At 40.1% G+C, this 14,791-nt stretch overlaps 2 non-coding genes across 2 annotated transcripts; both read left to right on the top strand.

Moving 5' to 3' along the window:
• The first annotated feature begins 8,817 nt into the window (after positions 1–8,817).
• LOC145676259 (5S ribosomal RNA) lies at positions 8,818–8,936 on the top strand. Its single transcript, XR_014129355.1, has one exon. It is a non-coding gene; the product is annotated as a 5S ribosomal RNA (ribosomal RNA).
• A 177-nt stretch (positions 8,937–9,113) lies between these two features.
• Positions 9,114–9,232, top strand: LOC145676239 (5S ribosomal RNA). Its single transcript, XR_014129335.1, has one exon. It is a non-coding gene; the product is annotated as a 5S ribosomal RNA (ribosomal RNA).
• Positions 9,233–14,791: the final 5,559 nt, after the last annotated feature.

Raw genomic sequence — 14,791 nt, forward strand, 5'->3', positions numbered from 1 at the left:
CAACGTTATTAATCTGATAGAACTCGCAGGCGAAATATGTACTTCTTCCAAGGTAGCAAAAGTAATATTATTTTGTCAGAGGTCGCTGCTGTTGAATGCAAACGTTAAACTAAACTTTCTTTAAGTGTCTGTTTGTACTTAACATCAGTTCAATTGTACACCTACATTTCTGCTGGTGTTACTATTTTTCTTTATAGCAATATTACGAATTATAAGACGGTATCCGTGGTTATTAGCGTGTTCCCTTTTCCTAACACTTTCTCATTACACCAGTATTTCCATCATTCATTAGGCGTAATCACCCGTCTCCTTTATCATAAAAATCATAATAGTACGACGTTAAATTGAAACATAGTCTACTTCACTTTCACGAGTTGTAATAAGTTCGAACATTTCTTTCACCCCAGCCTTGAAAAGAGTTGATTTTAGTTTAGTGTCCCTTTCAGCAGCAAGGCTGTTTCAAACGTGGACCTACTTATTAACGTGCAATGCGAAACATTTGAGCTCCCACCGAGAATCGAACCCAGTCAGCCTGCAAAAGTTTTTCTAACAAATGCATTAAGTGCGTTTTCTGTACTGTTTCGCTACTTGAAGATAGGAACAAGGAAAAAGTAAGTGATCACAAATTGACATTACGTAATGTGTTCCCCATTTTTTTTCGAGTACACCATTCTTGACACCCGTGAAAGCTTTCTTTCCCCACCCTCAATTCCCCTCTGTTATAAAGCACTTACATCAAGAAGTGCTTCGGTTAAAAAGAAAACTCAAAGTCCCTTCCGTGTATACTATACATTGCTATGAATGAACATGTGATAATGATAGGAAAAGCACAATTTTACTCTTCTCAAAGTATTTGATGGCTCTAAAAAGAGCCGTTTTAAAATGTCAGATGATTTACTGACACATTTACTTCTTCTTTGGTGCAGCCTTCTTAGCACTTTTCGGTTTTGCTGTAGCCTTCTTTGGCTTCGGGGCCTTTGGCTTCTTGGGAGTTTTTGCCTTCTTCACTTTAGATGGTGATTTCTTAGGTTTGGGAGCAGCAGCCTTTTTCTTTTCACCAGTCTTCTTGGGACGTTTAGCTGCTGGCTTTTTCGCAGGCTTCTTCTCCTTTGATGCTGATCGTTTCGCCTTGGTTGAAGATCCACCTTCAGGCTTCTCCTTCAGCGATGAAGCACTAAGCTTAAACGATCCAGATGCACCTTTTCCCTTGGTCTGAACCAAAGACCCAGAAGCAACTGCACTTCTCAAGTATTTCTTGATAAATGGAGCAAGCTTCTCGGCATCCACTTTGTAGTTCTGAGAGATGTATTTCTTAATAGCTTGCAGTGAACTTCCTCCCCTTTCCTTCAAATTCTTGATGGCGTTGTTCACCATTTCTGATGTTCTTGGATGAGAAGGTGTTGTTTTTGGTTTCTTAGGCTTTGCAGACTTCTTAGGAGAAGCCTGTGCCGAGGCTGCAGGTGCTGATGCCGTATCTGCCATTGCTTTCTGCAATAAACTCAACGATACTGAAGAATGAAATTTTCGCTGGCAGGCAGCGTTGAGTTTGGTTACGGAGCGCGGACTGGATAGAAAGCACTTGCTGAGGCGGGCTGAGGTAAACAGAAGTTCGTAGTTGCCACAACGATAAGTGTGTTTCCTTCTATTTTGATAAACGATTTTTTTCAGGTATTCAATGAATGCACCAGATCCTATTCTTCCTTACTGGCTAGAAGAAACTTTATTCCACATAACTCAAAAGGCATTTGTTTTTATTCGCTTTTCTATTTTATGTTTCAGTCATTGCTAAGTCGGTCACACTACTTTTTCACCCTCCTTGTGCTTATAATTTTCATAATTTAACATGGAAATACTTATCAATAAATAATTATATTACCATGGTAATTAACTTCAATCCTTCCTGTGATTATACGCAAAGTACCATCTTCGTACTGCTTACTATAGTTCAATGAAGGGAATCTATAAAGTAACGCGTGTCGCACACATCTGCCTTGCAAACTCCCTGGCCTACTTCCAATGTATAGACTTTTATTTCAAATCCTGATTTAATTTCATAATTTTCTGTAGATTTTAACATTTTATTACCCAGCTTCTTAATACGAATGACAATCAAGCCTAAATATTTATTCCCTTTAACTTTATTTTTCTTTTTTATTTTGTGCCTTGTTTCATATTTGTTCTTACGTTAGCAATTAACGCACTTACCGTAGTTATGTATGAACAGGTTGTTTCTATATTTATTTTATTCCAAATAAATTAAATATATATACGGATTATTTTATGGTAGTTGATATTTTCTGTTGTTTCCTACGTGAATTGAGAAAACGCACGGACTTTCGCCTAATTCTTGTGCTACTTTCATATGTCTGTATCTGTCGAATGCTGTCGATCTGTCGAAATGTGTATTACTATCTGTCGATTCATCGAGTGAACTGAATTCGTTAACCATTTCACCAGGCGCGCATGCATTTTTTTTTCTTCTAAGGGATCCAAGCTTCGGGGGGCAAGGTTCCAATACTACAAGCCACTATGTCTATATACTATTATTCTGCATTCGAAAACACGATAAATATTCCACTTACTTTTTCACAAAAACATGATACAGACAGAGTACAGATGAAGTGTAAGATCAGATTTATATTGATGATACATCAATATTTTCCCTGTTAATAACTACATTTAATGAGAAAGTCTGCAAATGTATGTTCACTTAGGAACTTTTGCGAGGAGTCCGCACCCGGTGGACACCCCGTGAGTACGCCTCTGCACTTGACTATACTTCGAATTATACTGCAAACAGTTGTATTTTAGTTTCCCCGTTTAGTTCATCGATATCATTAACACAAAGAAAATAGATGTTATAGATGCGTATTCTCAGTTCTCGCTTTATATCCGGACGTCTGCAAAAATCTACTCCTTTTCTTTCTTTCACGCATCCACCAAACTAACAATGATTTGTATTATAATATTTGCGCATAAAATGTATATCTCATACCTTCCATGTTCTCAAGTATTCATAGACAAAAACGGTTACTTTCTGCGAACAAATTGTCCAAACACAGTGCAAATGTCATCTATAGATTGTCCTGGTTCCGTCTGCGTGTACATAACAATGCGTCATAATCATACATTGCACATTAAGGATATCAAATAATCTTCCCAAATTCCTAGATATGCCTGGCAAAAGTTCCGCGTGTTGTAAGGATATTACATTTGTACTACCGACAAGGTGGTATCTTCCAACATTGAAGTTCAATAAACCCCAAATGTGTCGGATATAGTATTTGATTTCTTGTCTCATTGTTTGCGTCAGAGATGTCTTCTCAAGTTAGGATTTACGATACATACAGGATGAGTTGTATATATTGTTGCTGCCAGCTCTATATTAATCCCATATTTGTAAACGAATAAAAACAGTATTCTAATTATAACAATGTGCTCACAATTAATTTTATTCTTAATTGTTATACGTATTGTTGATTAAAAATGAAAATGTTGCTAAGTGAATTTTATTAATATTTTCTGTTGCGTGATATAGGAAGTGAGTGAAATATTGGAGGAATATAGTTTGCGTAGCAGATGATGTGCAGTGGCTTTGGATCGCCTGTGATAAGGTAAGGCATTTGCTATTTTAATTAACACATTTTATATACTGTAATCCTAATTATTTTTATGTGAATGTGCTTACTACTTGTGTATTCAGTGGGACCGATGTTTTAATATGTATGGTCAAGCAGTGTCGAGCCTGGTCAGTGTGTGGATAGGTGACCATTTTTTGTAAATCGATAACATTTAACTTTGTAAACACGGATGAAGTAGAAGTATATTTATTTTATTTTTTACCTCAAATATGTAGGACACTTCTCCTTTGTACATCAATTATTATTATTAGTTCAACTTGTTTACAAGTTAAATGAAAAGAATAGTCGTTATCGTGTGATGATTGTGCTCATTAGGCTAAAGAAGACTCGTGATAAGAAAGAAAAGAAGAACGGTGCTCAAGTTTCGTCACAGCATATTCTCAAAAATTTACAGGCAAAATTCAGTGTTCTGCATGAAAAGGCATATTTGTACGAAAAAAAAAATTCTGCAGACGACAGAATTAAATAAAGTAATACACATGTATTTTACAGTTACTGGTGTAAAATCATTACAAGTGCTTTCCCAGGTGGTCAATAAAAAGCACGAATACTATTTAAGGGAGCCAAAACAGGAGAAAGCTGGGGGCCTGAGCGATAGCAAGAATGTGCGTCCAAAGTGAACAGGAGCGAAGGCGACGCGGGTATACGTATAAGCAAGGGTAGTGGAAACCAGTTAGTTTTCGAGTTTCAATAGCACTTGTCATGCATCCATACTAGTAGCGCCCCGCTTGTAAACATTAAGTACACTATGCAAGAATACACCGCCGGTGGAAAATAGTACCTAATACAGTTATCTTTCATATATACTGACTTATTTTACAGTAGTAACCCAACACTAGTAAACGTAAAATAAAAGTGTATAACTTTATATTTAATTCTATCGCCTGGCTTAGTTTTTCACCTGTAAGATGTACTTATTTAGAGCAAGTTTCTTAACTAGCAAATTAAACCGAGAACCACAGCAACCATATATATATTCTTATGATGTACTTTTCTTTGAGTGGTGTTCTCTGTCTATTGAATAACATTTTCTCAGTTTAATGCTAGCAAAAAACAAAACAAAATCAAAGTGTTTCTATATAAATTTAGTTCACCGTGTTGTAATATCACATGGAATTGAAAAACGAATAGTCGAACCTCTGCTATCTCGATCAAACTTCTCAGGATGATATACTGACTTACCGCAGAAGTTCGACTGAATACGTTTCTCAGTTCCATGGGAGAACCTGGAGAAGCAAAAGCCTGCGCAACGGAAAATACTAAATAAACTTGTAGAGCAGGTCAAGATGTATCATCATGCCAAGTTTCATTCAGATCAGAGAAGTTTGGCTGCAGCCATTTTCATTAAAAAGCACAAAATAGATGGTCCCTAACCTCGAGAATCTTCACAATTGTCGACGAGTTGAACTGCACTCATCTGATCAAAATCAAACTTAAAATGACAGTTCACTTTCAACTGTTAAATAATATGATATGCAGGCTTCTGCTTTCCTAGTTACAGTCTATCCACTGTGGTATGCATATTAGTAGAAATGTGAGAGTGCATATTTATTAAAGATTTGCTTCAAAAAGCGATGAAAGACATAGGCATTGCCGCGGGCGGTGATAACAAGATGCCGGAAAACGAACAAGCAGAAAGAATATGGGCTGAAGAAGTGTAAACGACGACGCGGCGGCCCGTAAAGGTGTTGCCGTCCTATTAAATGAATAATATCAAAAGAAAGAAAAAAAAGTAAAAAATTTCGCGCTCGTAATCAAGACAGAAAGCAACTAAAGGAAATCTTTGTTTTACGTCCCACGTTATGCCGCTTAGGCTAAAAGAGGCGCTGATTATGAGAAATGATTGAAATGGTGGTGGAATGAAGAAAGTGGGAGGAAACGGGAGAACCCCGCGGTAACCCACCGCACATAGTTTTTGTCCACCATAAAGTTAACTTGGCGGGGGCTCAAGATAGAAAGACGGTTGCAAAAACAAATAAACGATGTTGCATCCCGTAAAAATGTTGGCGACCTATGAAATCAATATTTTTTCTTAAAGAAAAAAAAAGAATTAAAAAGAGAAAAAAAGGTCAAAATTTCGCGCTCGCTTCGCTCGCGATCAGCAGAGGAAAGAGGACGTGACGCACCCCTAAAAGTGTTGGCGACCGATTGAATAAATATTGTGGGTAAAAAAAAAAAAAAAGTCAAAAATTTCGCGCTCGCTTCGCTCGCGATCGACATGAAAAAGGCAACGACGTGACGCCCCGTAAAATTGTCGGCGACCTATTCAATCAATATATTCGGTTGAAAAACAAAGTCAAAAGTTTCCCAATCGCTTCCCTCCCGATCGACATAAAAAAAAAGGCAACCCCTTCACCTCTCCTTATGCATTCATCAGTAAACATACAACCATAGATCACAATACCACTCACATCACCTATCAGTTCTCCACGTCCATCAAGATCCAATCATCGCCCTGGCCCTTTATGATGATACACAACATTACATGTTATTGTGTGCATTGCCCCGCGTTACAATACATGACCAAAAAAAAGAGAAAAAGAGCTGCACTGCCTTCAGTGTAGACATGTTCGTATTCGTAGAAAATGATTTTAGGTACACGATAGTACAGTAATCTATCTTCACATGCTTCACATGTGAACGATACCTACACATGAAGAGGGCTCCCGAGGTTTCCTTTTCCAATAGGATGGAGCTCCACCACACTTGCAGAATGACGAGAAGTTATGTTAATAAATATATCCCAGAGTGTTTCGTAACTCGCCCTTGGTCCTAATGATGAAGCGTTCTTCAGATGGCCCCGATGTCTCCACACATGATACTATGCGACTTCTTTTCACGAGGCTCTCAAAGATCACGTTTGTGTCCTAACATTCTCTGCAGATATGACACAGCTGCGATAGCGGATCACAGAAGCCTTTCCTCTCCTTACAAGAGACGTGTTCATTCGAGTATGGGAGTAATTCGACTATCGATCAAATATCTCCCGTGTCACGATAGTAGTCACTTTCAATTCTTCTAACGAAGGTAAGAAAAAATGCTATACAAACTTCCTTTCGGTATATAAAGGATTAGGGGCCCAGAGAATATTTTCTTTCAAGAGGATACATTCTTTTTCGAACACCCTGTATATAGATCCTCTAATTATAACTGCAAACAAAATGTTGATTTTGCAATTGCTTCCATGAGAGAAAATTCTGTGCACTTTCTTTCTGAAGGGCCGGGCCTAAACGTTTTCCTTAATCATTAAATTTAGTAGTTATCTACAATTACATAGTTTTCCATTGTTCTCAAAATAAAGATTTTTCTCTATGAATTGTTGAATGTTGCTAGGGATATTGAAGTAATTCTTTTTAGTGTTTTTTTCTTTACAATAATGTACTGAACGCCTGCATTAAGGAAGTTCGTGTGTCCATCTTGCAAAATGTTTCGTCTTTTTTCATGCCCACTAAGGTAAATATTCATTTTGCTCTTTTCTCTGTATGCAAACCACATTTCTTAAAGGCAACATTTTCATACAAATGTAGTACTAAAAACTTCTAATTGGCAACATCTGGGCTGCGAAGAGGAAAAAGAAAGAAATCTCGTACGTATTCGCGCGCAATTCGGAATTAGCCAATGAAAAGCACAAAAGCGGCCACCATCTCTCTCTCTTTCTTATTAACGGTTTTGTACTTTCTGCAGTTCTATCAGTGCTGCTAACCTCTTACTATATCATTGAATATGTATGTTTATATATATATATATATATATATATATTTTTTTTTTTTTTTTTACAAAAAATCATACTACTACGGAATAATATTAAATGCCTGTAAACCCTCATTTCTGTTTGCACTTTCTGTTACACTACCTTCCCCGAACTTCTTTCAAGTTATTAAGTGCAGAACGGGGAGTTATACATATTTACTTGCGCTTTCACAATATCTGCACATTGTGTAATAATAGGAGACGTATAAAATAAAACTATATACTAATACGTATATATATATATATATATATATATATATATATATATATATATATATATATATATATATATATATATACAGTACACATTCCACTATCCGAGGCTTTCCTTTTCTTTTCTTGCTGACGATAAATTACGCTTTTAGAAATGTTGTCTGAAAACAATAAGAATATGTGCAAAAAATACAATCAGAGGTAGAGGTCTTTAACAGGAAATAAGCAAGGGAGTTGAAAAATTTTTTATGCATGTAAAAAATATAGACATGAACCAACTTGTGAAATAAAAAGACCAGAAAACTACTCTTTCTAAATTATGTGTAAACTTTTTACCGAAAACGAAAGTTGCACGAAAGACTTTTTGTCCCTTTTTTGGCCTCCGGTGCTTGGGGTCCCTGGTTCAATCCCAGCTCGTGCCGTGTGAACTTTGTCGTGCATAAAGACCGTGCTCATGGGTTTTCTCGGGTTTCTCCCGTTTCCTCCCACTTTCTTCATTCAGTACTCATCATCACCGTCTCCTTTAGCGTAACCGGTATAAGTATGGGACGTAAATCTAAAGATTTCATTTCATTTCCCTTTTCTGCTCATACTGCTGATTATGCGCGATTATGCCAACATCCAACTCCGCGGATAATCGTGCGATTACTGTATATACAACTAATACAGATACGTAATTACATTATCAGTTACAGTATCGGTTTTTATTTACTAATTTGCCTCACTTTATTTGCATCCCTGCAGTAAATAATTCTTATCGATAATAGTTAAAATGTATATTACATTTTAGTGCTTCACGACTGAATGATCATCTGCCTTACGTTATCTCGCAGCTGAAGAGGATGCTACACTGAAAACTACCTTGCGTTATAAAGGGTAAGTGAAACATATCTTAAAAATATCTTTCATACATTTCATTGTGTACATTAAAGAATGTAAGTTTGCCTTTTTCCTGTAATCAATACTTAATAAAGGATTTATTTTTATTTATTTATATACAATTTCATACGTGGTTCGTGATAGTAAACTCGATAGGACACAGTGGCACTATGAACATCCGAATCACTCATCATTCGAACATTCAAATATTTATTCGAATATTAGTATATTCCAAGTAATGTTAACGACGTTAATATGCTTGCCTTTATAGTTAATAATGTCAATTCTTACTTAAAACATACTTCCTTAACAGGACATTGAAGAAAAGGTAGTTGCCAACGGCCATACCATGCTGAATATACCGGTTCTCGTCCGATCACCGAAGTCAAGCAGCATCGGGCCTGGTCAGTACTTGGATGGGTGACCGCCTGGGAACACCAGGTGCTGTTGGTATACTTTTTCTAATTTTGTTTTTCACAAAGACGAATATTCTCACATCGTTCACCACGATAATTTCGTAATCATGCATTACTTAAAACAATTAGCAACGCTTTGCACGCGCTGGTCTTTTTGAGTATTCACCGACAAACCTACGTAGCTACAATAACTCACTCGAAGCCATATGCATTCGCCAACGGCCATACCATGCTGAATATACCGGTTCTCGTCCGATCACCGAAGTCAAGCAGCATCGGGCCTGGTCAGTACTTGGATGGGTGACCGCCTGGGAACACCAGGTGCTGTTGGCATCTCTTTTTCAAATTTCATTATCCTTCAAGTACGAAAATACTAGAAACATTAATTTTATAGTACTTTCAAGAGATAATTTATCAACATTATTTCATAGCGATTAATCGATATTCTAAGCGTTATACCCACTATTTCTTACACTAACAGCCTGTTTATTTGCACGGCACATTAAAATAACCTGATTTCCGATCCGTGTGCACCTACTACTATACTTAACACGGAATGTATTACCACTTTTTAAAAGTAAATTATTATGACTAAGTGTAGATCTCCGGCGAGTAAATGCCTTTCGTATACAAGCACGACACATCTCCGCTATGTGCTTTACTTTTTTACTAACAGCATATAGAAATTGGATTTCAAGGTGTTTCTACATAACAGAATGAAGCAAATTTCGTGATTTAACTCTCTCGAATAATGTGTTGGTCCTGACAAGGACCGTTTGAAATGAAAAATCTTGAAGAAGATTTTTACTTAGAGCTTGTGTACTTGGTAACAGCCTTCGTACCCTCACCTACAGCGTGCTTGGCAAGTTCACCAGGCAAAAGAAGGCGCACAGCTGTTTGGATTTCCCGGCTGGTGATAGTTGACCGCTTATTGTAATGGGCCAAACGAGAAGCTTCAGCAGCAATACGCTCGAAGATGTCATTAACAAAGCTGTTCATGATACTCATAGCTTTGCTAGATATGCCAGTGTCAGGATGCTCTTGCTTCAAAACTTTGTAGATGTAAATGGCATAGCTCTCCTTCCTCCTCCTCTTCTTCTTCTTATCTCCCTTGGAGATATTCTTTTGGGCTTTACCAGCCTTCTTTGCAGCCTTTCCGCTAGTTTTTGGTGGCATGATGACTCACTCGTTCAGCAAAATTAGATGTGTCCGCCGGGAAATACGGAAATACGGAAATAAATTAGAGAATAAAGAGGGCCCCTTAGCAAGAAAGCTCGCCCCCTTGAGTGATGCACCAACCTATATCTACGTGCACCTCCTACATGCAGTTAGAGATCTAAAGCAGCATGTCGTCTGTGGTGTCGCGCCGCGGTTTTTATCCTAAGACATTTACCGGACAGTGTGTATTAGAGAATGAAAGAAGGGTAAAAAAAGAAGATAGGAAAGCGCGTGAAGAATTTTTCACCTCACCATTGGCTTGGGTAGTAGGAGGAAAAACCCCGGAAACACATGGAGTCCAGGAAAACCCCCTTTATCGGTCATGCACATGCTCAAGTTATTTACATGGTAAACCACACAAAGAAGGGGTGGGAAAAACCATGTAAAAGCATATTTTACTGTCTGTAATATTTCAACTTTAAAAGCTGGGTGTGATTTAATCTAACTTGTTAATTGTCTGTATTTTGGTGGGATATTTTGGTTAGTGGGACATGATGTTATTTTTTAGCATGCAATTTGGCTTCTTCTTCTTCTCCTTCATCCCGTTGCTGCCTGGTTTGGTGTTGTCTTGGTCGGTCTCTTCCTCTCTCTCCTTTGCTTTGGGTCAATGTATTCTGGATCTGGGATGTACATGAATCCGTCTGAACTGGTTATTGGCTGTAGGTGTGCGTTGAGGATTCTCAGTGATGCTATTTTGATGTCTTTAGCTAGTTGTCTGCTGGTTTCTTGGTTTGTAGCATTGGTTAGTAGGCTGGATACCCACACTATGATCCTATTGGTGGCTTCTTTTATGGCTTCATTAACATACTGTTTGATGTGATCTGGTACTGGTATCTGCTGTTGTGGTTCTTTGTCTTGTTGACTTGTCTTCTGTTTCTCTTGTGGTCTGTGTGTCACTCTTTGATGCTCTTGTCGTTTGCTTTCTACGGTATGCTTCTTTGTGAAGATCGTCCTTGTTTGTTGTGGAGGTTCTGGATGACGAGGCCGTTTGGGGCAGTTTCCACTTCCGGTCCTGTGTCCGTCCATAGCACAAGTAGCACAGAACATGTTGGAGATAGGTCTGTTACAGTTGTTACTGTGTGATTTCCCACAACGAAAACAAACTCTTTTCTGGTTACACTGGTGCCTATGGTGCCCATACTGGTAACAGTTCCAGCATGGGTCTGGTCTTGCCTGAACTTTGGATTCCTCTACTCTGTGGAGCTTTCCCTTGATGTGTAGTCCGTGCATTATCAGAAAATGGACCTGCTCTGGATTTGTTGTGAAGACCCTTAGCAGCGGGAGTGGGCCATCTGCTGATCTTATTCGTATGATATTCGAGAAATCAATGCTCTTCTTGCGTAACTCCTGTTTAATAGGTTCTAAGTCTTCATCTAGTGGTATTCCCTTTATTACATAGGTAAATGTTGGGGTTCTTTGCTTCTGTTTGCGGTCGGGGCCTGAACTCCTTTTCTCCTCTGGTCCTGGAAAGGGCCGGTTGGCCTGCACTTCTGGCTGAGCTTTCTTCTTTCTTCTAGACTTTACTTCTTCAAAGCTCCCAGTTTCTTCTTCTTCTACATTGTGGCTCTGAGAAGGGCCACTCTCGCTGTTTGTGCACTTGGAAGGAGTAGCGTCTTCTGCTTGTGGTACCTTTGGGGGAAACTTTCTATTGAAGGCCTCGAGTTTCTCTTTAAAAGCTGGGCTTGCATAGAAGTCTTCCTTCCTCTGACGCTGTTGATCCTCTTCTTGGTTTCTCACCTGTATTTGATCTTTCTCTGTGTGTGCTGGTTGGCTATTCACCTGTAAGGTTTCCTCCTGTGTGTGTGTGTTTCCATGTCTCTGAAAAGGGCCACTTTCTTCTGGTTCTTCATCAGAGCTCGCCGTTTCCTCCCCATCGTCGATCACGCAGTGAGCTCCGAAGTCTTCATGGCTGAAGATGCGTAAGAATAGCTCTCGAACAAGCTGAGAGGGGAAGTTTATCATAAACCTTCTTTTTCTGATTTGTGTTACTTCCATCCCGGAAGTGTCCATCTTCTTTTTTATCTCGGTGACGACGTTCTCTGGGGTCTGAAATTTGTGGCCAACGGAGTACATCACCACGGGTAGACATTCGCTCCGTCCCTTCTCTTGTTCAGCTACTACAGTTTCATCTGGGTTTGGGTGCTGTGGCTCCTCTAGGTTTGGTGTCTTCTCTTCGGCAGGGTTCTTCTGTCCCTCCTTCTTCTTAGCTGGTCGCTTCTGCTTCGGCATCTTGGACAGTTACGCTATGTTTCAGACTGTGGCTCTAATAAGGGCCGAATATCTATATAGGTATTGTGGACCTAAAAAGGACCTTATTTGCTCTACTTTGTGTGTGTTTTGTCTCTATGCGAACTAAAAAGAATAGTACTGAGTTCCTGTCAGCCGACTGTCGGCAAAGCCTGTTCAACCTATACGGCCAGTGCGAATCTTGGTCCGCGATAGGGGGTCCAGCCGACAGAAAAACAATGACTATTCCTTATAGAAAGCAGTGTGTGTAGGTCAATGTTGTGTTACTGAGTAACTTTATTTCGCAAATCTTCTCTTCTCTCAGCAGCCTATCTGAAAAGACTGGCTACTGGCTCTCTTCTCTAAAGCAACTCCTTCAGTTGGCACCGTTAGGTTTCCGGAGTATTAAATTGCAGGTCATTTGATCTCGAAGTTCTACGACGAAAAATCTTCATCCGCAATCTTCTCTCTGTGATTTCTGCTGCTCTCACTACACACGAGCGACCTCCTCTCTCTGCGCGCTGCCAAATAATTGCCGTGTCCGCCGATTTATCGACTTCATTTAAATTACAGTACGTGTTTCAATTCGCGCCAACTGCCTTGCTTTTCATTTGATGCACTCGGGTGCACGCTTGAAGTAGTAACAAAACTGACTTGATTCATGGGAGGCCGCCGCATAGACATCGTTGGGAAACCACGAGAGCAGGAACATATTACTCGTCTGTTCGACTATGTCTGAATCACAGAAATTAGTCAGTTTACGAAATGGTAAAGGTGAATATAAAACCTTTCGCATCACAATACCTCAAGACCCTGTCTCACTAGACACATCTAGCATCATGGAACGTAAAGTGACGTGCGGCTGGTGTTCCGGCCCCCACCTCATGCAACATCACCGAGCCGTCTACGGAGCAATTCCGCCACCACTGAAGCATCTCTCTCCAGCTTCCACCTCTACTCAAGCACCATCAGCTACTCAAGCAGATGTATTGGCCCATCTTCGCACTGAGTCTGCGAGCACCACCCCCAGTGCCTCATTGCACGCCTCCCAAGAGAGCTTGGCATCACTAACAGATGATTTTCGACCCCCGAAGAAGACATGCAAGCCACGTGCACTATCTCCCTCACCGGTCGACACATCCAACAAGTATGCGGCTCTTACCAGAGACGGAAAGGAAGAAAAAGAGGAACCAATGGAGACCACAGCAGTCCTCTCCACCAATTGGCTATATGTCTATGACTGCCCGTACCAAAAGGGCTATGAACTATTAGCTAAGATGCAGGAAAGATGCAAGGAAACGCCAACCTTTCAACTCATGAAGGGATTCATCAAAATCAAATGTCGATCACAAGAAGATTACACTGCTATACAGGACATCTGTATCAACCAAAGACTCCAATATGCCACTGAACTTCGCAAGAAGCAGGATATAATCAAGGCAGTGATCCGCAACCTGCCCACTGATACCAGCATTCAAGACATCCGTCGCACTCTTCAGGACAAGGACTATCCTATCCTATCAGTTACCCAATTGACAACTCGAGATAAATCATCTAACAAGGGGAAGCTCCCTCTCCCCCTTTTTCTAGTAACACTGAGGAAAACGCTCAGAGCGTCTAATATTTTCAAAGAAGACCTCCTCCTACACTGCAAAGTACGAGTTGAAGCCTATCAGTCTAAGCAATATCTCCAATGCTACAAATGTCAGCGTTTTGGCCACGGCCAGAGTACGTGCCAGGCTAATCCAAGATGAGTAAAGTGCGCCGGTGACCACTGGACGTATGCCTGTACCAAACAAGACCGCAACACCGCAGCTAAATGTGTGAATTGTGCCGGGGAGCACCCAGCGAATTTCTCTGGCTGCCCCCGAATTCAGAGCCTTCTCAAAGGCAAGAAACAACTGACTGTCACCCCAGCCAACAAAGATGCCCAGAAGTCCACGCCACCGCTTGGACCGAACCTCAACAAAGATGACAAGAAGACCTGGCCCTCTCTCCCCCGATCTGAGGAGCCCACTCATTCACCCGTTCAAGACACCACTGCCTCCATCAAGGAACTCTTGCACCTCTTACAAGATCTCGATCTCTCAAGAATAGTGTCCATCCTGAGACGTCAAGTGCCCAAGTTAAAAACTGAACAAGACATGCTTCCAAAGCTGACCATCTTAATCGATATAATCTCCGAGATTTTCTCATAATCCAAGACCAGCACATGTACAGGACCACACCCTTATGAGGGCCACTCCAGGCCGCCTCATTGGCTAAGCTATCAACCACTCAGAACTCAGAATTGCTCCCAGCGTCAACTCTCCATACAGCCTGCAGCCCCAGACGTTGTTGAAGTTTCTACGTGAAAGCCAGCTTTTCAGGCTACATCCATATACTTCAGAAGTTACCACAACTTCTCCAAGAGGCTAAATTCAACTACCTCAGCAGTAGATCACAAAT

This window comes from Thermobia domestica, chromosome 18 (assembly GCF_964235325.1).
Source record: "Thermobia domestica chromosome 18, izTheDome1.hap1.1, whole genome shotgun sequence".
Taxonomy (NCBI): Eukaryota; Metazoa; Arthropoda; class Insecta; order Zygentoma; family Lepismatidae; genus Thermobia; species Thermobia domestica.